The sequence below is a fragment of the Cryptomeria japonica genome, chromosome 2, assembly GCF_030272615.1.
Source record: "Cryptomeria japonica chromosome 2, Sugi_1.0, whole genome shotgun sequence".
Taxonomy (NCBI): domain Eukaryota; kingdom Viridiplantae; phylum Streptophyta; class Pinopsida; order Cupressales; family Cupressaceae; genus Cryptomeria; species Cryptomeria japonica.
The window spans coordinates 555,422,317-555,447,797 of record NC_081406.1 but is presented as its reverse complement, the minus strand read 5'-3'; positions in this window follow the sequence as shown (position 1 = coordinate 555,447,797).

Below are 25,481 nucleotides of genomic sequence, written 5' to 3'. Positions count from 1 at the left end.
CTTTGAAAGATAAAACTAATGTCTTTCCTCAAGAAGATTCCCAACCCATTCCTATGAATGTGACTATGCCTATATCTAATAAACTTTCTAAAAGCAGACCTATCCCTCCTCGTCATGATGGACTTGGCCTCCTTCCTAAACCAAGTATTCCTCCCTTATATGGAGCAGTTCCTCCTCCTTCCTCTTATGGAGAGAAGAGACCTTCCTCTTCTCCTATTGTTCAACCTAAGAGACCACAACCTAAACACCCAAGTGATAAGGATGAAAACATTCCTCCTCCTCAATCTTTGCAACTTCCTACTAAGACTAGACGAAATCGTTCTGCATGTGAACACCGACGAAAGCGTCGTCTTAGAGCTCAGGTAGCTGCTTTTCAAACTTTGCAATCCCCAAAAACACCTTCAGCCAATATTATTCCATTTTCTCCTCAGCCGACGATTGAGCCGAAATCTCCTAAACATAAGATGCATGATGGTCTTGATCCTGTGCGAGTTAAAGATCCTATTTTTGTAAATCTTGATGATGATATAGATGAAAATGTTATTCATGATGAAAATGTTACTCCTGTTCATTCTGATAGTGAATATGAATATGTTGATGTTGATAACCATTTATCTAACAAATTTTCTAAAGCACTTATCCTAGCTCCTAGACAAGAACACCGTGGCTTGGGATGTGAACATAGCCCTTGTTTGGATCTTGTGATAGCTCCATCTGCTGTGTTGAATGTTCCTCCTCTAGCGTGTTTCCTACCTTCCCGAAATATTGATCAGCAAGATTGGGGGGTAGATGACGTGCTAGACTAGTTCATTAGCATAGCAGATTCTCTCCTCCTCTCTTTTGTTTCTTCTTCTATTTGTTGTCCTTAGTGTTGTCTACTTGAGGACGATGCAAAGCATTGAGATCTCTTTTGGTCTCTCTCATGTTGACTCAAAAGACACATGTGTTCCCTTCTTCTAGGTGACCTTCCTTGATTGGGGAATGAAGAACAATTATGCATACATACATATGATATACATGAATTATCATACAACATACTGACCCCGAGGAAAGCGAAGTCACCTTGTGATTTGTGTTTTGTGTCTATTATCCTTGGGCTTATCTCACACTTGGGGGCTAAATCCTTGTGATAACGTGCTCCTTTCTCATTTCTTATATGTATCACTACCTTAAAGCAATCACCCCCGGTGAGGCGTGTGCGATCGCTTTAACGTAGGGGGGCATACATCCCGTTCATATCTTTTCAAGATACTTGAAAATTTCTTGACAAATTTAGCTTTGCCTTGAAAATTTTTGATATCTTTCTTGCATGACTCATAGTGAGGGAACCTTACTACTGACAGTCATGGTTCTCCCTCGTGATCTTCCCTTTTACTTTGTCAATTGAAGTCGTAAGATCCTTAGTCCACTGGGGGCTTGGTGTATCTTGCCTCCTTGACATGGTGAAAGTTTTTCAATGTTGTTTCCTTGTACTTTACCGGAATTATGAGCGTACGCTTATACTCCCGCTAAAGTGGGGGCTAAATGTAGAGTCCTAAAATTGCGACACTTGCAATTTCGACTGCATTTGGGTCTTCACGATGGCGGCGCAATGTTGAACCTGAATGGAGACCCCGAAACCTATTTATAACACCAAAAACTACATTTTTCTGCACCCTGGCCTGATCCCTCCTTGCACCCCGCTGTCCCGGGAGGTGGGACCATGGCGCCCAGCGCCCTGGTCCTTCAGGACTAGGGTGCCCAACGCCCTAGTCCCCCAGGACCATGGCGCCCAGCGCCCTGGTCCCTGGCCCTATTTTGGGCATTGGGTCTTTAAGTTTGCAAATTGGAAAATAATGTTTCCTGGTCGGCTTAAGGTCGGGAAAATCAGTCTATCAGCCCTAATTGACAAGTATATAAACTACTTTTCCCCTCCCATTTGAGGAGGTAGGAAAAAGAAGGAGAAAAACATATGTGGGCAAGAGGCGAAAGCGATATTCAAACATTCAAACATTCAAGCATTCCAGCATTCCTTCAAGCAATTGAGCATTCTAAGTCTCCATTCAAGGCTAAGTGTTGCATTCAAGACAAGGATTCAACCATTGAAGAGGAGATCACATACAACATACAACATACTACATACATTACACCTTCGCATGTAAGAATACAAACATTCTTACAACAAGGTATCAGTACTTGTTTACATTACAAACATTTACATTTACATCATTCTCATTTCTTGGTTAATTCCAAAACTAGGGTTTGACCTAAAGGCAAACCCCTAATCCCTAACCCCCCAATCATCCTCTCTTTTCTGTGTGTAGGTTGCAGGTATGCGGTTGTAATTGAAGATCTGGAATCCTTGTGCAGAGACGAACAGATCCCCCTTCGTTTCGTGGATTTTTTGGAGGACCGTGTGCACGCCGGGCGCCATCATCCTATCAACTTTCACTCAAATTTGCAGAACAGCACCGTCTCGATATTTTACTGCTAATTCCAGGTCCGCAGCTTCATCCCATATCCCCATCTCTATTTATAAGCGAATCTTTCCTACTTTACATGCATTCCTAGTTCAATCTTTCTATCTACATTCTTTACAAAAGAGGGTATCCTTGATGTCTTAACCCTTGAAACTCATATAGAATCCAATCTTGCATTGTGTGGGATTGGATCGTGTGGGTTTCAGCCCCTCTTTTGAATGTAAAGTCTCCCCTAAGTGAAAACCATCAACCCTAGTGACTCTCCCTTCTCTCTCCTTGGAGTTGGTGAGGGGAGAACGACTAGGGTTCGATTTTTCTGCTTTACACTAATTTAAATAGATTAATATAGAGCTCTTTTTTTCATATGCCCATAATTGAAATGGAAACCCAAATCAATTTACAAAGATGGTACTATTATAATGAAAGATATACATAAATCAAAATGGAAATTAAGACAAGCTACAAAGATCTACTAATCAAGGGCACTCTCTTCTCATTGCAAAAGAGAATATTTCTTTTTTAGAAAGACATACCACGAAGCAGCAAGGCAAATGATGGCAATTATTCTGTTGGAGTTTGGAGGATTACGATCACCACATGTACAACTGATGCGCTGCGAAATGAAGGAAGGTTAGACTAGAACCCGTGGTGGAATAACACACAAAAAACCAAGAAACTGTTAATGTTAATCAACCAAAAACTAATCTAAGCAGGCATATCAAAAGAGACACCAAAAACAGGAAAGAATATTTAACTAGGAAAGTAAATATAATGAGACATCTCCAAATGCCTCCTAACAAGCTCTTAGCTCCTTCTCCTTTGCTCCTTTCCTTTCTAAGTTCCAAACTAGTGTAGCTCTCAGCAGCTTTTTGCACTATGGATGCTTATGGAGGTTCAAGATCGAAATGTTTACTCTAAAAATGCTATGAAAATGTGAATAAAAGCTAATATTAGATGCTATGATGCTAAAATAATTTATTTTAGGCCAAAATAACAAGATATTAGTGATTTATGCTAGATGCTCTCTAAAATTCTCTATAACTTAGATGCATACAAGTTTTCAAGATTATGACTATGAATGCTAAATACTCGAGGCTTTGAAAATGAGGAATGTGAGCTCTATTTATAGGTAAAATGGAGCAATGGATGGTTGAGATTGAGTAATCTCAACAAGGGCCAGGATTGAATGATATTCAATCCATGTGAGGGCTTTCAACCCAGTCCCAGGATGACAAATGCCAATGTGAGATAGGTTGAGAGGAGAGGGAATAAGCATTAAATGTTTGACATGACCTGAGAGTTAACTTGGGAGTCAAGGTCAAGGCTGGGTTGAGTGAATAATTTTTTTATTCAAAGAATAAAACTTTTATCCAATGAATAAACTCTTGTGCAAAAGCAAAAAGGATAACCATGGTCAAAGCAATAAATGCTTGAGGAGACACATGAGTGCAAGTTGAATTAACCATAAATGGTAATGTAAGAGCCATTAATGGTCATGTAAGAGCCATTAGTGGTTTTGGAAGACTTTAGAGGTTAGATTGTTGAACACACAAAGCATTACATGCTTTTCAAAGACTTTGAAGTCTTTGGGAAGTGACTTCAAGTTGCTTAGGAATGTGACAATAATTAGGGGATGGATTAGGTTAATTGATTAGGATTAGATAGGTTCTAGAAGAATTTAGGAAGGGCAAGTGAGAGATGGTGGGTGAGAGAAAATAGGTTTTTATTTAAAATAAAATTAATTTATTTCAATAAATGTGTGCAAGTTGCATTTGTAGGAAAATGCAAGTGGGGGTATAAATGATTTAAATAAATGTTTTATTTAATTTATTTAAAAGAGGAAAAGGGGGATTTAATTAAATAAATAGAATTTATTCATTTAATTGATTGTGAATTTGGTATAGTGAATTAATTAAAATAAATTGAATAATTTATTTAATTAATAGGAGAGTGTTTGAAGATGAATTAATTAAATATTAATTTAATTAACTAATGGCTAGTGGATTTTTAATCAAATAAATAGCAAATATTCATTTAATTAAACTGGACAGATTTATGTGACTACATTTCCCCTTTTTGAGACGGTGCGGTTTATCGCGTCGTTTCAAAGAAAGAAAAATAGGCGTGAAGAAATGCCCCATAAAATGTTGATTTAATGGGTGGTATGCCCCCTCGAGAGATGGGCCAAATTTTTTTGAATAATCGGGCGATCTCTTGAAAAAGAATGAAAATTGGCAGGGTGATAGAAGAGAAGAAGTTAGCAATGTTGGTGAAAAATAGAAGAAATCGGAGAAAAAATGAAGAAATGGAATGCTCGGGAAGTTCACGGGGACCACGGCGGTGAGCGGGGGAAAATTACAGTTACGGTGAAGGGTTTATATGGGGAGAAATGGGTAAAAACAAGCTCATTTGTATTCGCGTCCATAGTGAAACTTTAGCTCTCATAGTGATTTTTTGGAAGAGCAAGGAGCAGTCAGGATGCCGGTACCAGTAGCAGAGCACCGACTTGAGCGAGTTCGGCGATTCCAGCGGCCAGATGACTACGGACCAGCGGTATGTGAATTTGAGTTTTTGAATTTTCTGCTTTTTTGATGCATTTTTAGCTAGGTCCAAGTTGAGTCAAGGCAATAGCGTTGAAACTGTGTTTTGGCACTTTTGTCGATTTAACTAGAGCTTTTGTGCCACAATGGCACTATTGTGCAATCATTTGGGTGCTTTTGCAAATATTAGCACTATTGTATAGATGTTTGAGCACTATTGGTTGTTCAACACTATTGAGTAGTTGATTGAGCGCAAGTGATGTGAAGCAGCGCTATTGCATAGCTAATGTAGCGTTTTTTTTGGTTTGAGCACTTTTGAATAGTTGTTTAAGCGCTTTTGTGCAGAAAAATAGATGCCCCAGTATTTGAACAAATAATCTCTAGATGTCAATGATGGATGGATGGAGATGTGAAGGGAGAGTTGTTTTGAACCATAGCAGCCCTGATGAGACTTAGGTCATTAGGATAAATGTCTGTTGACGTCTAGGTGTGCCATGATTGCTTACCTATTGAGACCTGAAGATACTTGATCAAAGTATCTGTTGATAGTCTAGGTTTAAACTTAAGAAAGTTTGAAACAAAACAACTGATGATAATGGTTGATGGCACTTGTGTAGGAGGCTGTGCATGTCTTACAGTTGTGCGAGAGACATCCCGCTACACAGGGGTTGCATGATCCATTGACAGAGGCCGAGGTGGATTGCATTGCAACGACTGGCCTGTACGATGTGATGCATATGCCTGTGATTCGGATGAATCATGGTCTGATGACAACATTGGTAGAGCACTGGCATAGTGAGACATGTACGTTTCACTTAGCACAAGGGGAGATGACTATGACACTAGAGGATGTATGGCACATCTTGCATATACCTATTCAAGGTGAGCTGGTGACATACGACAGAGTGTGGGGTACCCTAGCGATGCAGAGATTCTTTGATGAGGACGTGTATATTGATGATGGCTCTAGAGCCTGGGAGGATATTGGTGCATTGTACGAGCCATTACCAGCAGTGTTGTCAGGGATCGTTTGGGGGCTACTATGTCCGGATAGGTGATCACATGGTCTGGTCGTTGGTTGGGGGCAGGTGATCGAGCAGATGATGACAGAGGGGACCCGATTTGCTTGGGGACCGTGCGTGTTAGCGCACTTATATCAGGAGCTACATGAGGTAGTATACCGAGGGAGGGGCTCTTTGGCAGTGGGAGTTACGCTGCTGCATATTTGGGCATGGGAGCACCTACCAGTTACCCGACCAGTTAGTCTAAGGTTATGGGCAATCGACCAGCCATATATGTATATGTATAGCGTTATGATGAGTCAGCCCCACCTGGGGAAGTTAGAGTGGTGGTGGTGGGCACTGGATGATCTAGATGCAGTGATCTGGAGACCCTATATTGAGTGTGAGCCCTGGGAGGATGATGCAAAGGCATTGCTGTATGTATTCATGACATGATTCATCATTGGGAGGACAAGCTACCATGTGGAGAGATAGTTGTCGGGCAGAGTTATGAGACAGTTTGGACGGCAACAAGGATTGCCTAGGGGATCAGGGGAGTATGCTAGAGTGGTCCAAGAGAGGTACGCATGGGGGCCAGTACTACCTTATGATTAGGCATTGACAGAGTTTCAGATGCTACAGGTGAGACCATGGGATATATGGCCGAGGGTAGTAGATGCAGGGGTGTCGGAGGAGTATACATAGTATATGGCAGCAAATCTGATTCCTCGGATATCAGATCCGGCAGAGCCGATTCTTGATTTTGAGGAGGATAGGGGATAGAGACGGAGGAGGAGATGAGGTCAAGGACCGATAGTAGATGGACAAGGGAGAGGGGATGGCGATGATGAAGGAGGTGGAGGGGATGGTGGGGGTGGTGGATTCGGAGGTGGAGGTGGCAGTAGTGTTCGGGTGTAGCGGAGAGGGCAGGCGGTTTTCCATTGCGGATATCACAGGAACCTCTAATGTAGGGAGGAGTTAGATTGGGTGGGAGAGGTATGGGGGAGAGAGAGGTACCGATGGATAGAGGGGAGGGAGCCACTCGAGAGGGAGCTACAGGTGAGGCACCTATGGATACAGGGGAGGGAGCGACAGGGGGTGGAGATCTTTGAGATTATATGATATTATATTTGCAGACTCGACTTATAGCAGCCGACACACGGGTGGAGGATCTAGAGGCAGAGGTTGCAGCTAGAGAAGTGCAACTATTTACACGAGAGTCAGAGCTGACTGTAGTGCTGCGAGAGAGGGATGGTGCAGTGGAGAGAGTGACTCAGTTGCAGGAGAGAGTGGGGCCTTGGAGGGAGTACCGGGACAGGGGCCAACTGTGGAGGCTTTGGTGAGGGAGGTCCAGTGAGCACAGGCTGAGATAGAGTATTGGTAAGGTTTATATGAGCAGGTGGTGCTAGCTAGTCAACAAGCATTGAGCTATTCACAGATGTGGCAGGCCAGATCAGAGTGGTATCAGAGGATGCAGAGCAGTGGGGGCGTGATGGGTCCTCTACGGAGAGATAGGTTAGGTGGTGCAGGAGCTAGTAGGGGTTTGATGGGGCCTCCACGAAGAGATAGATCAGATGGTGCAGGGACTAGTAGGGGAGCAGGTGGTGATGGTGGTGCAACATCTGGTCAGAGTGGCATCTGAGAGAGCATTTTGCATGCATGTATTTATATTTGTTATCTTGGACTATGTCTTGGATGACTCTTGGTAGCCAATTTTGTAGACTTCATTGTACTCAAATACATGAGATGATATATATCAGGAGATCCCATTTTATGATATGCATGTTGATATGTATGGATTTTATGCAGGATGATGATTTTATGAGTTTATGCTTAGATGGATATTTGTTTTATGCTATATGTATGTGTTTATGAGATGATTCCTATATGATGGCCATATGTATGTTGTATGATTATTTATTCTTACAGGATATCGATATGCATGTTTGTATGATGTTGGATGCTAACATTTGGATGTAGGTTGATATACGTGTGCATTGATGTTTTGGGATAAAATGCCTGATGTATGTAACGCCATGATGGTCATGTATGCATAATAAAATGATGATTTATGATGGTATAGATAGTATTTTGTACTTTATATTAACATAATGATGGGATAATGATATGCAATGATGTTAATGCAAATGCTTTTGAATGAATGATTTATTTATGTATATGTATCTAGATGGTTTAAAATAAATGTAACATGGATAAACAAATGTAAAGTACAAATGTTTAAATGATGATTTCTAAATGAATGCATATGCTATAATGTATGAACCAATGTTTGAGACAAATGGTTTTATGATTCTAAATGCCCAAATATGATGAAGTAAAATGATAATGTGATGATAATGCAACTTATGGTTAATAAATGCACCTTAATGCAATTAAAAGGGATAATGAATGCAATCTAAATGAATCCTAAGGGAAATAAAATGAGTATAATAAGACACTAAAAAAGGATGAATGAATGCACTTTTTAACTAATGGATAGATAAATGAATGTTTAGCAATGGATAATCATGGTAGTAAATGCAAATAAGGACAATTAATTATTTTTAAATGTCATGAGTGGAATAATGAAATGATATAATGATACTAATGCAAGTAAATGAGAATGAACCCTATGTAATTTTATGCAACTAAAATGATATGAAATGTACTAATTACAACTACATGTAATGATGATGGATATGACCATGATAGATGAATGCAAGGTTGTTTGAGACTTTGCATGATGCACTGATGATGTATCAGAATACTTTGTCGCGATTGTAGCCAAGACCAGCTCAATTTTCACATAACTGCTCACATTAACTTTATTCACATTTTGCATACAAAATCACGTATATGAATAATGGATGAGTAAATGGATGGGCGATATGCAACAGAATGCAATATAAATAGATGAGATGAAATGACGATCCATAGTGCTTTATTTTTCATCATCGAGCTTTAAAATGTTGTAAGAAAATACAAGCATCTTGACATAATGATTCAAGATGACCTGAGTATTCCTTACATGGATTTTGATATAGCAAGTTAATACAAACAACTTGATATAATGGGTCAAGTTGACCTGAGTATTGCTTACGGAACATACAAGGATCATCTCCTTTCATGCATGACTTGGATCATCCTCCTTGATCTTGGGCTGATCATATCCTGAGACAAGTTCATACGTAATAAGAGATAAAAACCTTTATCCAATTTGGATGAGGTAGGAGGAACCAACAAAAGAGCATTGTACCTGTAAGCAAACAACATACATAAGGAATAAAGAATATGGATCCTTGGTAATGGTTCATGCTCATATGGTCAAGGTATACGCTGTAGTCAGCAAGCCATAGTGATCTATGACTGTATTTTGCCTATGATCACGTAGCTTAGTGAACTTCCCACGTAGACACCATTAAGACATGCCCCAATACTTCATCGGAATAATGCGCCGAAGATACACAACCAATGTTGTAGGAACCTGATAAATAACCCACAAATCAATCAAATATTTGATAGTTTAAACAAAATTTTCTTGTCAAGGAAAATATCATCTTGTCTTTGTTTTGGTAAGGAAGGATGCATCCTTGTTGAAGATAGTTTGAGTGTTATGTTGATTGTTTGGTCGATTTGAGAAGTGATCATCGTGCGAGTATTTTGCCAATGCTTGTTTGGTATCTACTCAGATGAGTATGTACAATGTGTCTGCGATGTGTTTGTTTGATTTTTGATGTTTTCTGGTTTTTTTTGGATTTTGTTATTTTTTGAATGTTTTTGGTATTTTGATGATTGTTTTGAATGTTTTTGGTATTTTGTGAGATAGTTTTGAAATGAAGAACATAGTGAATCACAAAAAAATGTAGAATCCACTTCCATCAACTAGATTAAGGGCATTTCCCCTAGTTTAGACATGACTATGAAAAACCAGGATGCAAGATGCATGAAGTACTATCTTGGATTGCTGATCAATAAGAAGCCATGGTTTGGATTGATGGATGTGTGTATGAAATAAATGTGATTGCAACAAGCCTAAAAGACAATGGAGCCATAGCCTTTATGAGTGGCGCCTGTTTGCCAGGTTTTCACCATTGTACTTACCCAAGGTGCCACCGGAGTGTTTGTTCACCGTTTGGATGCATGATTTTTGCTTTACTATTTTGATGTTTTTGTATTTTCTTTAGGTCATTTATCAGAATGTTTTTGGTTGTTTTTTGCCGATATGTATGGGAGCCTGATGCTCTGTGTAGGTCATGTATAAAACCGTTTGAGGTGCATGTTGTTGATCGGATCTGCTAGCGGTTCTCCTTCTAAAGTAGCCAACTGATATGCCCTGGACCCAAATACAACTGTGATAACATATGGACCCAGCCAATTTGATTCAAACTTTCTCTGATGTTCATGATTTGGTTGGTTACGAGGATTCTCTCGAAGAACAAGATCACCTACCTCGAATGTACGAGGTCTAACCCGATAATTATAGCTTCTGCTCATGGGCTGCTGAAAGGCCTTGAGGTGGTTGTATGCAGCTTGTCACTTCTCATCAAGTAGCTCTAAGTCCTAAAGATGTGATACTCTGTATGCTTCATCATCGATGAGATTGTGCAAGGAAACCCATAGTGATGGTATCTCAACCTCAATAGGTAAGATAGCTTATGCGCCACAGACTAGTAAGTAGGGAGTTGCACCTGTAGGGGTTCGAATGCTAGTTCGATATGCCCATAGTGTTGGATTCAATTGGACATGCCAATCACAACCAGCCTCATTGATTGTCTTCTTGAGGATTCTTAAAATGTTTTTATTTGATGCTTCAGCCTGACCATTGCCTTGTGGGTAATAAGGCGTGGAAAAGCGGTGTTGGATGTGAAATTTCTCACAGAGTTCACGAACATCTTGATTTTTGAATGGAAGTCCATTATCTATGATGATGGACATGGGTACACCATATCGACAGATGACATAATTGAGGATGAATGAGGCGATCTGCTTGCTGGTGACTTGGGTAAGTGGAACAACTTCAATCCACTTTGTGAAGTATTCAGTGGTGGTAATAATGAATTTGTGGCCATTGGATGAAGATGGATGGATTTTACCCACAAGGTCAAGGCCCCATTGACAAAAAGGCCATGGTGTTGTGATTGGTTGTAATCCCTGTGCTGGTGCATGTATCAGGTCTCCATGAACTTGGCATGTCTTGCATTTTCGGACAAAGTAGTAGGAGTCTTTTCCTATAGATGGCCAATAGTATCCTGTGCGCAGGAGTTTCTTGGTGAGTGACGAACTGCTTGAATGAGTTCCACAAATTCCTTCATGTACCTCTTCCAAGGCCTTTGTTATCTCATCCTATTCTAGACATCGAAGGAGAGTACCGTCAAGACTATGTCAGTATAGGGTTTCAGCAATAATGGTATATCGAGCGGTTTGGCGAATGAAGGTTTTATGTTGGTTTTTCGATTGGTTAGGGGGAAGTGTGTGATCATGGAGGTAAATGTAGAACTCACCGTACCATGGGGATTAGGAACCGATAAGGCGACATATCATCTCGAATTCAGGGAGATCATAAGCGGGGATCCAAATCTATTCTACCAAGAACTCGTATCGTGTTGAATTCTATAGAAGATCTAGGAGAGATGCAATGGTAGCCATAGCTTCAACAACTCGATTCTGATCTCTGGGTATTTGCTCAAAGGTGATAGTAATGAATGATGTTTTTAAGTTGTCCACCATTTGTTTGTATGGCATGAGTTTGTCATCTTTAGTCTGATATTCATCAGTTGCCTGTCGAATGATCACTTGGGAGTCGCCATATACTTGTAGTTCTTGTAATTTTCATTGTATGGCTAGCCTGAGTCCTATGATCAAGGCCTCATACTCTGCTATGTTGTTGGTGCATGGAAATGTGAGTCTGTAAGATTTCAAGATGCTGTCACCTTGAGGTGTGATAAACAGAATGCCTGCCCCTGAGCCATGCCTAGTGTATGAACCATCAAAGTATAGTTTCCATGGTTGTGTTGTTGTGATCATGAATATATCCTCATCTAGAAAATTGGAAATGAGAGGATGATCGCCTATGAGTGGTGCATCGGCCAACTGATCTGCAATGACTTGTCCTTTGATAGCCTTACGATCCACATACTCGATGTCAAATTCACTTAGAATCATCACCCACTTGGCCAAGCGGCCTGTCAATGCTGCTTTGCTGAGTAAGTATTTGAGTGGATCAATCTTTGCAATTAACTGTACTTTATGTGTGAGCAGATAGTGTCTCAGCTTAGTGGCTACCAATATTACTGCTAAGCAAGCTCGCTCAATAGGTGTGTAATTGAGTTCATAGCCAACTAGTGTGGTGATAGAGATGTAGTAAACAACACACTCTTTCCCTTCTGCATTATGTTGTGCCAGTAGTACACCCAATGCTATACTTGTTGCTGATATATAGAGTAGTAAAGGTCTACTTGGATCTGGTGGAATCAACAATGGTGTATTCATGAGATAGTCTTTAAGTATCTGGAATGCTTGCTGGCATCTGGCATCCCACTGAAAGTGGATGTTCTTGTGTAATAGGTGTGTAAATGGGTGACACTTATCTGCTAGTTGTGCAATGAATCTTCGGATAGATTGAAGTCATCCTTGTAATGTCCTTAGCTGACTGATGTTCTTTGGAGATGGCATGTCCATGATTGCTTTGACCTTTGCTGGATCGACCTCAATACCTTTGCTTGAGACGATGTATCCTAGAAGCTTCTCTGAGGTTACTCCAAAGACACATTTCTTTGGGTTGAGTCTAACATGATATTGTTCTAGTCTATCAAATATTTTATCTAATATTTCCAGATGACCTTCTCTTGTGAGTGATTTTGCCAGTAAGTCATCAACATAATCTTCCATTATAGTATGCATCATGGGATGGAAGATGGTGGTCATTGCTCATCGATAGGTCGCTCCTACATTTTTGAGACAGAAAGGCATTACATTCCAGCAATATGTGCCCCATGGACATGTGAAGGCAGTCTTATGTTGATCTTTTGGGGTGATCTTTATCTGGTTGTACCCTGAAAAACCATCCATGAGAGAAAGCATGGCATGTCCTGCTGTTAGATCCACTATTATGTCGATGTTTGGTAGGGGGAAGTCTTCTTTAGGACATGCTTTATTCAGATCTCTGAAGTCGGTACAGATATAGATGCCCCCATTTGTCTTGCCGACAGACACAATATTGGATATCCAATCTGCATAATCAATTGGTCTAATGAAACCAACATCTAGGAGCTTCTTAAGTTCTGCTTTGACTAGTACTGCAATTTGAGGATGCATCTTGCAAAGCTTCTACTTGACAAGTTTGGCTCCTTCTGCTATGGTGAGGTGATGCATGACTAAATCCGGATCAAGCCCAGGCATGTCTACATATGACCATGCAAAGTTGATCTGACGCTTCCGGAAGAACTCTACAAATTTGGGTTGTTCCTCTGGAGTTAAAGAGATGCCAGATGTATGTGGTGAGGTGTTTCAGGAGTCCCCACATTGTATTCTTTTGTCTCTTCAATGAGAATTGTTGATCTTTCATGCGGTTTACTAGAGGGGAGAATGTCAAACTTTTCATCCTCAGGCGCCTCAGAGAGGTTTTCACAATTAGATACGCTCTTTCTTTTTACTTTTGTGGGATCAAACAGTGCCACAATGTGGTTTTTACTAGAAGATCCATGTTTTATTGTTATATTTTTGCAGCTGAAAGGTTTGACATCCGACCCAAAGTATGTTGCGCTATTAAGTTCTATGGTGAATCCAGCTTTGTGATCCCCGCTTGGTATGTTATCCCGTAAGTCCAAGAAGTTAATGATCGCCTCATCGTTTTGGAAGTGGTCCAGACATGGAGGATTAGGTTGGCTCCATTCGATGAGTTCAGGATGGATAATGGGCATTACCTCATCAATTAGGTTAAGTTCATGAGACGTGTCAGTGAGGGTTAAGACATTGTGGTGAAGGTCATTGATGGTACTCTCCCTGTCAGAATCAGGGGTAGGATGTGACGTAGGGTCTGTGGAAGATGTTTCCAACTCAAGAACCCAAGAGGTCTTTATCTGTGCTTCTTCGTAAACATGGATGTCTTTGCGAGGTGAAGGTAGTGACGTGTCTTCCTCATCTGAAGTATTAAGCTGTATGGAATCAAATTCCCACTCATGTGAGTTAGTTTCTGAGTCACTTTCCAGTAACCGGTTACTGTACCATACTGGGATGTCCTTTGAGTTAAACACTGCAAGTGTGATCAGTTTTGTAGATGAAATGATTGGTGCTGCAGGAAGGATTATGGGGATCAATGAATCCAATACGGGGAGTATCGGTAGTGTTGACTCTGTTGCTTCTGCTGGAATTGCTAGTGTTGTAGATACTATTGTGGGTACTGATACAGTTGTTGCTGCTAATGGTTCTATTGATGTTATTGCCGCTGCTGATAGTATTGCTGGTTTGATTGATGGGATGATGGGTATTGTAGGTGGTTGTGCTGGGATTTTTAGCCTCAATGGGGGAGTTGCTATGGCATTTGATGCTACTTTTATAATCAAAGGTGACCTCTCTGTAATAGGCTGATATAGTGGTTTGTTGGGTTTTCCTTTGAATCTGAGTTTAGGAAGAATCTCCTTTTGAAAGCCTAGGCTTGTATTATCCTTGGGCTTTAATTCCGGCTGCAGTGGTTCATGTCGTCCTTGCTTGCAAGGTCCCAAAGCACTCTGACCATCATAACCCATTCTTTGCATAATGAGAAGGCCTTTGCCATACTGATCTATGGGAAGCTTAGCTTGTGGAGTAGTGGTGGTGATGGGATCTTTATAGATCCATTCTGCTAAGTCCTCATCTCTTGTTTCTTCTTCTTGGCTCTTTCCAAGGATGAAAGGTGTCAAAGTACATGCTGGCTTGGTCAGTGGTTGTTGAAGTAATTGTTGAGGTTTACCATGTGTCCTAGGAGAAGTAGGCATTTGTCCCACACAAAAGAGTTGGCTCAAATTGTATTCCCCAGGACCTTCCTCTGCTATTTTCATCTTAAGATTTTCTTGCTTGGGTATAGTGGCATTTGAACTTGAAAGAGAGGCTGGACTTACATATGATGTGGAGGAGATGGCTTCTCTATTGTTAGGAATGGTAATCTTTGGTTGATGACTTATATTATGACAATATGCAAAGGGGTTTGCATCGCCCAGGATTGTGATTTCTACACCATTATGCGGGAACTTGATACACTGATGGTAGGTGGATGGAATGGCTTGCATGGTGTGTATCCAAGGTCTTACTAACAATAGATTGTATGGCAGAGGAAGGTCTAGAACTTGACAAATAATGTGTTTCACCACAGGGCCCACTCGGATTGGTAGCACCAGAACTCCTTTGGATGAATGTTCGCCATCATCATAGGCTTTGATTGTGATCTTCTTGCAGGGATCCACTGATTCTATTTCATATCCCAAAGCTATGATTAATTATAGAGTACAAATATTCAGGCTTGCTCCATTGTCGATCAATACTCGCTTGATCCTATGCTGGTTGATAAACCCTTCAATATGGAGTGAGGCGTTATGAGGCTGCTGGAAGGAGGAGTTGTCACTTTTTGAGAAAGTGAGACAAGGTGAGGATCGTAGATTTCCGACCATGGCTTGGAATTGATCTGTATTTAGGTTTGCAGGGACTGACGCCTCTTGGAGAGCTTGATCCAAGATTATTTTATGGGATGGAGATAAGCACAATAGCTCTAAGATAGATATCAGTGCAGGCATTTTGTCTAACTGTTCCACAAGGTTATACTACTTTGGGATAGATGGGGTGCCTTGTGGAGTTGCTTTTATGGTAATATTGTTGCGACATGTAACAACATTGCAAGTGGAGATGGGATTTTTGATGGTTATAGTTGCAATCTGTTCATTGGCATCGTATAGGTGATTCACAGTGTAATTATACACGGCTTGCATATAATTGGTGGTATCTGTGTTTCTCCCTGAAGTGGAAGGACCCCTTTGATCTTGTGATGGAAGTGGATTTTTAAACATGAGATGATCATTATTTGTTGTATTTGGGTCATGTCCTTCAATTTTGATTTCACCTCAGTCAATAAGATCCTGAATAAGATCCTTCAATCTGTGACAATTGCTTGTCTTATGTCCTTTCCCTTGATGGAAATTGCAATGTTCAGTATCCCTCCACCATGAAGGTTTTACTTGAGGTTCATAATTTGATGTTTTGGGTAAGGTTACCAGATTTTGAGAAACCAGCTGACCTAATACTGTTTCGATGGGTTCCCCTAAGGGAGTGTATGTTCACTTTGGTTTTTGTTGACGTTGTCTAGGTTCATCTGGAGATGTGATGCGGCCTTGATTTGGAGGAGCAACTGTGTTAGTATGAGGTGGGGGATTCTGTCCTACAAATCAAACTACAGGTTGTGCACTTTTGATAGTTCTTGCATCCACAACCCTGTCATTGATGACATTTTTTTTTTTGTTTCAGAAGTTTGGTTTGTCACTATTGAAGCGTGGGCAAGGGCCATCCTTTAGCTCCTTATATATCTTGATAAGCCCTTTTTTGATGAGAGCCCGCTCACATTTTAAGCCTTTGGTGATCATGTCATTGAAAGAGTCTGTGTCTTTTATGTCGAGGTGAAATTCCATTTCGTCATTTAAGTTGGAAATAAATATTTCCACTAGTTCTTGTTCAGGTAACTGAAAGGAACATCTGCTAGACATTTGATGCCATCGTTGCAGAAAGACTAAAAATAGCTCACCCAGTTTTTGTTTAGTGTTACATAGATCAGCCATGGTGATATCATGTTCAATGTTGTGAGAGTAATGTGCCAAGAATTTTTGGACTAATTCTTCAAATGTCCTAATGCCACCTGGTAATCAAGAAAACCATGATGTGATTGTTCCTCCCAAGCTTTGCGGAAAAAGTCGCATTAGGTATGTATCCTCGTATGCCACTTCGAGGCAAGCTGAATGGAATTCTCTAACATGATCACGAGGATCTCCTTTTCCTCTATACTTTTCGAACTTGGGTGTTTCGAACCCTCGTGGAAAAGGTGGCATATGAAGATTCCTATCAAAGGGATAGGGACAAATGTCATTGAGTGAGAATTGATTTGTTTTTACACCACTATGAAGTTGTTGGGCGAGATTTTTAACTTGTTGCCACAACATGTCTATTTCACTTGGAGGAGGAGGAGGAGGATTACCTTGATGAAGGTTGTATCTAATGTGTTCTCGACCTCTTTCATCCTCAATATGACTTTGGAGTTTTGATGCTTGTCTTAGCTGTGCAAGATCAAAGTTAGAGGGGAGATTGGCTCCTTCTTGAGCAAGTTTTAAAAAGTGAGAATCAACATTACTCTTGAGTATCTCATCAAAAAGCCTATTGAAGAGAGGGTTGTGTTGTGCACTTTCTATTGCTGCAGGAGTAGGAGTGCCTGGATTTTCATCATTTACATTTCCTCCAAGGGCTTCTTGGAACTCATTGATATTTTCTTCCTCTTCTTCTTCAGTTTCTTATTGTCTAGATCGTGATCTGGTATGAGCCATTTTGTTTACAAATTTTTGAAGTTGGGTGAAAATGATGATGAGTTGTTTGATGGATTGAGAGATTTATGGTTGGTGTGGTGTGTTGCATATGGATCTCTAGCACTTTAGAGGTAGATGTGACCAAAGTTTTCTTCTTGAATTGCTTGTTGTTTTTGATAAGGTTTGATGTGATAAGGTTTAGAGGAATCTGAGATGTGCTACAGACTCAACTACCTAGTAATGAGAGGATTCACTCATAAACTAGTTTTAACCTGCGTAGAAATGTCTCTTAGGACAAGTTTATCCTAGATGTAGAGACACTCTAAAAAGTGATGTTTTGCATTTGATTCAAGCAATATTGGAATAGAACTTAGGACAAAAACCTTAGGATGTGTTGAGAGTTGGAATGGAGTTGATGAGATATGGATATGATAATGGATGAAATGTTTTAACTTCAATAAAATCTTTGTGTTACATATGGGACAAATTCTTCCTCTTCTCTTTCGGGATTCGGTGGTTCTTCCTGAGCTATGTTATATGTGATGCAAATGTCTGGAAAGAAGTCGTGATTGATCTTGCCTCCTTTGTTTTTGTGATAACTCAAAGCTCAATATTGTGTGAAAGCTCTGTGGTTTAATGACTCATGATCAAATTTGTTTGATTTCCCTTGAAGATAAAGATGCATGTGACATAAGAAGGCTCTATGAGAGACAAAGATTTGTCTATTAAGATAGAAGAATTTCCTCCTTTTGATAAGAGCCTTTGAGCTCAATGGTATTTTCTTCAAGTTGATGTTTTGATGAATATTCTTCTTTCTTAAAATGTGAAGAATGGTCATATAGTTTGATACTCTTGCTCTTTGTTTTTGATCTTTTGTTGGTGTTTGGAAATGTTTATGTTGGATGAATACTTGTTCTTGGAATTGATTTTTGATTTTTATTTGACAAGAAAACAAAGCAAGCACACAAACACAAGAATGTTGCCTCAAAAGGCACAAATAAGTATGGGTCTAGATCAACCCAATCCTTGGACTTTTTATGACCCTTTCCTTTAAGTTTATTTTTAGATGTTTTCCAAAGCCTGAAGTCGGCTCAATTTGCACTGGTCTTGACTCAAAAATAAAAACACTTAAAACACTCTTTATCCCTAAGGTCAAATGGCCAGTTGCGACAAATTCAGCCCGCATCTTGATATTTCTTCGACTTTGGTACTACATACCTTATGAATCTCGCAGTGGCAGGTAAGGATGTGATATACTAAGTCTTGCACGAGCATAACAAATAGATGATCTCTATGATGGGGGAGTCATCACTTTCATCAAGCCACAAGTGACTTTTCAAAAAGCTATGTTTCTACTCAAGGAAATATGTATGGTGAGTATCTTGGGAGCAAAACCATCTATGCTCTTGCACTGAATTATATCACAAATATCCTCAATCAATGGAATGGGTGGGCTACTACTTAAAGGTATTAAGTAATGTTCGTTGTTTTTGGACATAAGTTCATTCTGCTGTGACTCACTTAAGACCTTTGTAACTTGTGGTGGGGCCCATTTGTCCTTTCAGAAAGTTACACTATAGGAACAACTATACCCAAGGTTACAGCTTTCGCTCACACCTGATTTCTATAGCGGCTCGAAGGATTTACCGCATGAGGTCATTCCCAAGACTGATGTGTCTCTTGGCAGGCCTCTCTTAAAAAGATAAAATTTGAGTGTTACTAACACTTTTCTCTTGCACCTAGGACCATGAAAGCCAAGGGAGAGGATAGTGTATGTTAGAAGTAGGACCACTCGACAAACTCTTTTGCACAAGTGTGCCAAACACGAAATGCACTTGTTCTTTTTAACCCATCATCGCAATGTGATTTAACTATTTGGAGATGTTGCTCCAACAATCATGGTGTTATTTTTAACTTCAAAGGCAAAATGTTTGAGTAAACTAGAATTTGAAATCTTGGTCAACTTAATTTGAAACACGTATGCATGAAGTAAATCGTTTGCAAAATCAGACAAATTGATTGTTCCTTTTATTTGTATGAAAATGGAAGTGTGGATTGTGAATTTTTAGTTGATGCAAGAAATAAATTTTGCTTTGTTCAATTTTAGAACACCAAAACAAGATTGATCCTAACTTGCAAGAAATGAAGTTGTGTTGTTCAATTTTTAGAGCACCAAAACAAGATTGATCCTAACTTACAAGAAATGAAGTTGGTGTTCAATTTTAGAGCACCAAAACAAGATTGATCCTAACTTGCAAGAAATGAAGTTGTTTGTTTTGTTCAATTTTAGAGCACCAAATGGAAATTTTAACTTTAAACAACAAAAAGGAGTTAGTTTAAAACTTGCACAAGAAACGAATAGTTAGGAAAATCCAAACCCATGGAGGGCTTCCACAAGCCTAAGAAAAATTATATGTTGGGTTACATGGTATTTTTTTTACAACGTTCTGTTATAATAGTGCTACTCTGTGTGCCAACAGAAGTGCTATTTAACACAAACGCGCTAATACGAAGACAAAAGTGCTAAAAGTAAAACTTTGACAACAAAAACAAAAACACCAAAACAAGCACAAATGCGCTATTTAAGCCACAAAGCACTAAATAATGGTCAATAGCGCCAAATTTGAGACAATAGCACTATTGTAAATACAATAGCGCTAGAATGTCAATTTGCAATAGCGCTACAACGCGATCAAGAGCGCTAAAGCGCGACCTGTGTGTCAAGCTCAACATTCAAACAAGTTAGTTGTGTTAAAAAATATTATTTTTGAGTGTTTGGATTCACGTTGGGCTCACCAAATGATGCGCTGCGAAATGGGGGAAGGTTAGACTAGAACCTGTGGTGGAATAACACACAAAAAACCAAGAAACTGTTAATGTTAATCAACCAAAAACTAATCTAAGCAGGCATATCAAAAGAGACACCAAAAACATGAAAGAATATTTAACTAGGAAAGTAAATATAATGAGACATCTCCAAATGCCTCCTAACATGCTCTTAGCTCCTTCTCCTTTGTTCCTCTCCTCTCCAAGTTCCAAACTAGTGTAGCTCTCAACAGCTTTTTGCACTATGGATGCTTATGGAGGTTCAAGATTGAAATGTTTACTCTAAAAATGCTATGCAAATGTGAATAAAAGCTAATATTAGATGCTATGATGCTAAAATGATTTATTTTAGGCCAAAATAACAAGATATTAGTGATTTATGCTAGATGCTCTCTAAAATTCTCTATAACTTAGATGCATACAAGTTTTCAAGATTATGACTATGAATGCTAAATACTCGAGGCTTTGAAAATGAGGAATGTGAGCTCTATTTATAGGTAAAATGGAGCAATGGATGGTTGAGATTGAGTAATCTCAACAAGGGCCAGGATTGAATGATATTCAATCCATGTGAGGGCTTTCAACCCAATCCCAAGATGACAAGTGTCAATGTGAGATAGGTTGAGAGGAGAGGGAATAAGCATTAAATGCTTGACATGACCTGAGAGTTAACTTGGGAGTCAAGGTCAAGGCTGGGTTGAGTGAATAAATTCTTTATTCAAAGAATAAAGCTTTTATCCAATGAATAAACTCTTGTGCAAAGGCAAAAGGGATAACCATGGTCAAAGCAATAAATGCTTGAGGAGACATATGAGTGCAAGTTGAATTAACCATAAATGGTTATGTAAGAGCCATCAATGGTCATGTAAGAGCCATTAGTGTGGTTTTGGAAGACTTTAGAGGTTAGATTGTTGAACACACAAAGCATTAAATATTTTTCAAAGACTTTGAAGTCTTTGAGAAGTGACTTCAAGTTGCTTAGGAATGTGACAATAATTAGGGGATGGATTAGGTTAATTGATTAGGATTAGATAGGTTCTAGACAAATTTAGGAAGGGCAAGTGAGAGATGGTGGGTGAGAGAAAACAGGTTTTTATTTAAAATAAAATTAATTTATTTCAATAAATGTGTGCAAGTTGCATTTGTAGGAAAATGCAAGTGGGGGTATAAATGATTTAAATAAATGTTTTATTTAATTTATTTAAAAGAGGAAAAGGGGGATTTAATTAAATAAATAGAATTTATTCATTTACTTGATTGTGAATTTGGTATAATGAATTAATTAAAATAAATTGAATAATTTATTTAATTAATAGGAGAATGTTTGAAGATGAATTAATTAAATATTAATTTAATTAACTAAAGGCTAGTGGATTTTTAATCAAATAATTAGCAAATATTCATTTAATTAAACTGGACATATTTATGTGACTACAACAACAAATACAACCAGCTATAGAATTTCCAATAACTTGAGCCAAAAGTAGGGCAATAGCTCCTGTTATTGCCAATATTGGAGCAAAACTTCTGGGATATATGCAACCAATTAATGTCATTCAAACCTCTTGAAGCTATAATGCAAAAAGATTATTTTTTCAAAGACATTAGCTTTCTACAATCCATGTTAATATGCTTGAAGGCTTCTAGATTTATCCGTGTCTTTCTTTTTGAATCAATGTTTCAAACCATACTCCATGATACATCATCAAGATAACGATGTAGAGAAAAGAAAGTGATGAATCAAGGAGTATGATCCAAAACATTGATTCAAAAAGAAAGATGATAAACCAAAAGCATTCAAGCATATGATTTTTTTTTAATGGAGATATAAAAATATATTTTATGAAAACAAATGCCTACTACTTTCATCTATTATATTGTGAAAGAAATGAAAAACTGGCCAGTAAAGAACAAATAAGCCTACAAGAATATGTTATGGGAAATCATATTCCTATACTTTTATATAGGATTAATGTTCTTTTTAGTACTAACAACTAGTAGTCTCGGCCTTGGAAATGATTTTATTCTATATAAACATGTTGTAAAAATGTGAGATCACAAAATCATGTTATATTGCAATATAAATTAATTGCGAAAAAAAGAAAAGAAAAAATAGAATAATAGAATAAAATCTTAGAATAATTACAATCTTCACACAGTTGTTACTATTACAAATTAACTTGTCTTCAAAGATACAAAGATATATCTATTATCTTGAAGATAACCACAACCATCAAAATTTAAAAAAATAGATTTTTCTCTTTAAAAAATTAAAAGATTATTTCTTTAAAAAAAATTAAGATAAAGTTATATTTTTGTTTACACTATTATCGTAATCCAACAAAACAATACAAAGACACATAAGATCTTTGCCTTCCAAGAGTGATTATTGTTGAAAATGAATTAGATTGGATCAACAATGGGCTCGCTAAAGAGGAGCTAGTAGCTGAATTGGTAGAGCACTCTAGTAGAAAATGGATGGTCAGATGGTGTGAGGTTCGAGGTCTAGCTGGTCCATATAAGTTGCAACTCAATATGTGGTATCATAGGTAGGCAATAGGAGCCCCAAACACTTGAAGTGTATTTTAAGGAGTGTTGGAAATAAATCACAACTGAACCAATGATGGATTGGCCAAAGAGGGGCCAAAAGCTTAGTTTAGTAGCCAAGGGAGGGTTCTAGTTTTGAGTCCTATTTGGTCCATATAAGTTGTATCTCACTATGTAGTATAAAAGGTAGCACTTGGAGTGTGGTTTAATGAGGGGTGTTGGAAATAAATCACATGCAAACCAATGATGGATTGGCCAAAGAGGGGCCAATAGCTCAATTTAGCAACAAAGGGAGGGTCCTAGTTTCGAGTCCTAGCTAGTCTATATAAGTTGTAGCTTAATATGTAGTATCAAAGGTAGCACTTGGAGTGTGGTTTAAGGAGGGCTGTTGGAAATAAATCACACTCAAACCAATGATGGATTGGCCAAAGAGGGGCTAGGAGCTTATTTTAGCAATGAAGAGAGGGTCCTAGTTTCATGTCCTATCTGGTCCATATAATTTGTAGCTCAATATGTGGTATTAGAGGTAGCACTTGGAGTGTGTTTAAGGAGGGGTGTTGGAAATAAATGACACCCAAACCAATGATGGATTGGCCAAAGAGGGGCCAGGAGCTCATTTTAGTAGCAAAGAGAGGGTCCTAGTTTCTTGTTCTATCTGGTCCATATAAGTTGTAGCTCAATATGTGGCATCAGAGGTAGCATTTGGAGTGTGTTTAAGGAGGGGCGTTGGAAATAAATCACACTCGAACCAATGATGGATTGGCCAAAGAGGGGGAAAGAGCTTAGGTTAGCAATGAAGGGAGGTGTTGGTTTCTCAAAAAAAACAAAGGTTTACACTGCAACGAGGTAGAGACCAAGCTGATCATTCCACTACCTATGGAGAAGCCAACTCCAATTATCAGTAATTTCCTAGGCTTGGACCAACTGACAAGGGTATATCAAACCCTTCTGCTCTTTGGTCTCTGCAAAACTCGGGAGGGAAATCCCCTTAATGCATTCACAGCCTCTGCACTGTACCTACAAATGACATTAAAACAAAGCAGACAATATTATTCAAAAAGGGCTCAACGAAGAGGGAGAATGCTATAGAATGGCTAGTTCTCAGTGATCCTCAACCGTCTTTGGAGCATGAGACGTCTTTAGTTAATAGTGATATGTGTATAAATGAAAAGATACTCTGATATTTAGCAAATTAATAGTAAGGTGTCGGTGATTTTTGAGCACAAGATTGACATAAAAGACATTTACTGGTCGTGACCAGTGCCTTATCCATTGGGTACCTAAATTTACAAGACATAAAGTGAAAATTTAATAGAATTTTATCTAAATAGCACGAGATCTAAGAAAATACTACCTTACAATATTTTTCATTTGTATATCCAAACCCAAACTGCTTATCTGAATCCCTGCATAAGCCCTATCACTCTATAATTATACTCAAGCATTTAATTGACCCCTTAGATCAAAGAATGAACATAAAATACATACACCACAACAGTGCACTGAATGAGAAAACCCTTAATTCTACTCACTCAAAACATGACTGAATTACACATTGGAGAAATGGGTTTGAAATATATCTTCATTTACTTAATCTACTACTTTATGTTACAAAACATTTTACATATAACTCCTTCTAGAACCTGCAAGAAAATAGACACAAGAATCTTATCTATTGCATTGTAACTGACCTTTTACAACTTGCTCATGTCACCTAGACTCACTATCTTGACCAAGGATTTGGAACCAAATTTTGGACCAAATTTCTCGACCTTGATCTCATGGCCTTGAATTCTCTTTTATAGAAACAAGGGAGCAAACAAGCTTCAGACCAGAGGAGACACCTGTCACAAGCCCATAAGACCGCTTGTGATTCTGTTACAAAATATTCTTTATGATTTCCCAAAACTGTCCACACTAGCATTGATGATGAGGTAGAACCATAATTCCTAACTGCATTTTGGTAGAAACAAAACTTCTTGAGCCATGCCACTATCACCCTTGATGCCTCCAAATGGACTGTGAGATGTGTCATTCTGTCCTACAGAGCATTTCCCTTCCCAGAAGGGAAATTAGATCCCGACAAGAAGTAAAGTTTCCCTAAACTGGAGGAGGAGCTCCAACCTTCATGCCTAGGATCAAAGAAAATGGAAAGAGGAGCTCATAGAGGAACATAATAAGAAGGGAAGACGTTGCAGCTTCCATGCCATTGCAAACATGACTGGTTGCTGCCTCCACCCCAACCTTGTTCCACTCCTGTCCCCTTGTGAGATCCTTCCTAAAATCCCCTACCAACCAGTGGCAGAGGAGAAGCGGAGGATGTGTCATGCAGGGATTTTTCAAATGAAAAATGAATTTCAAGACTCCATTGACTATCCTCCCCATTTTCAAGGCTCCACTGACTATAAGCATACTCACTCAAAAAGGATTTCCATCCGGTATCATAGAGCTCATTGTAACTCCTTGCACGATACTTCTCAAAACTCATCCTTATCATTTTGAAACCTTCTTAGAAGATAATGAGGTTTCTATTCTTTCTACCAACTGAAAACACCATCCAGCTGTATTTATAATAAA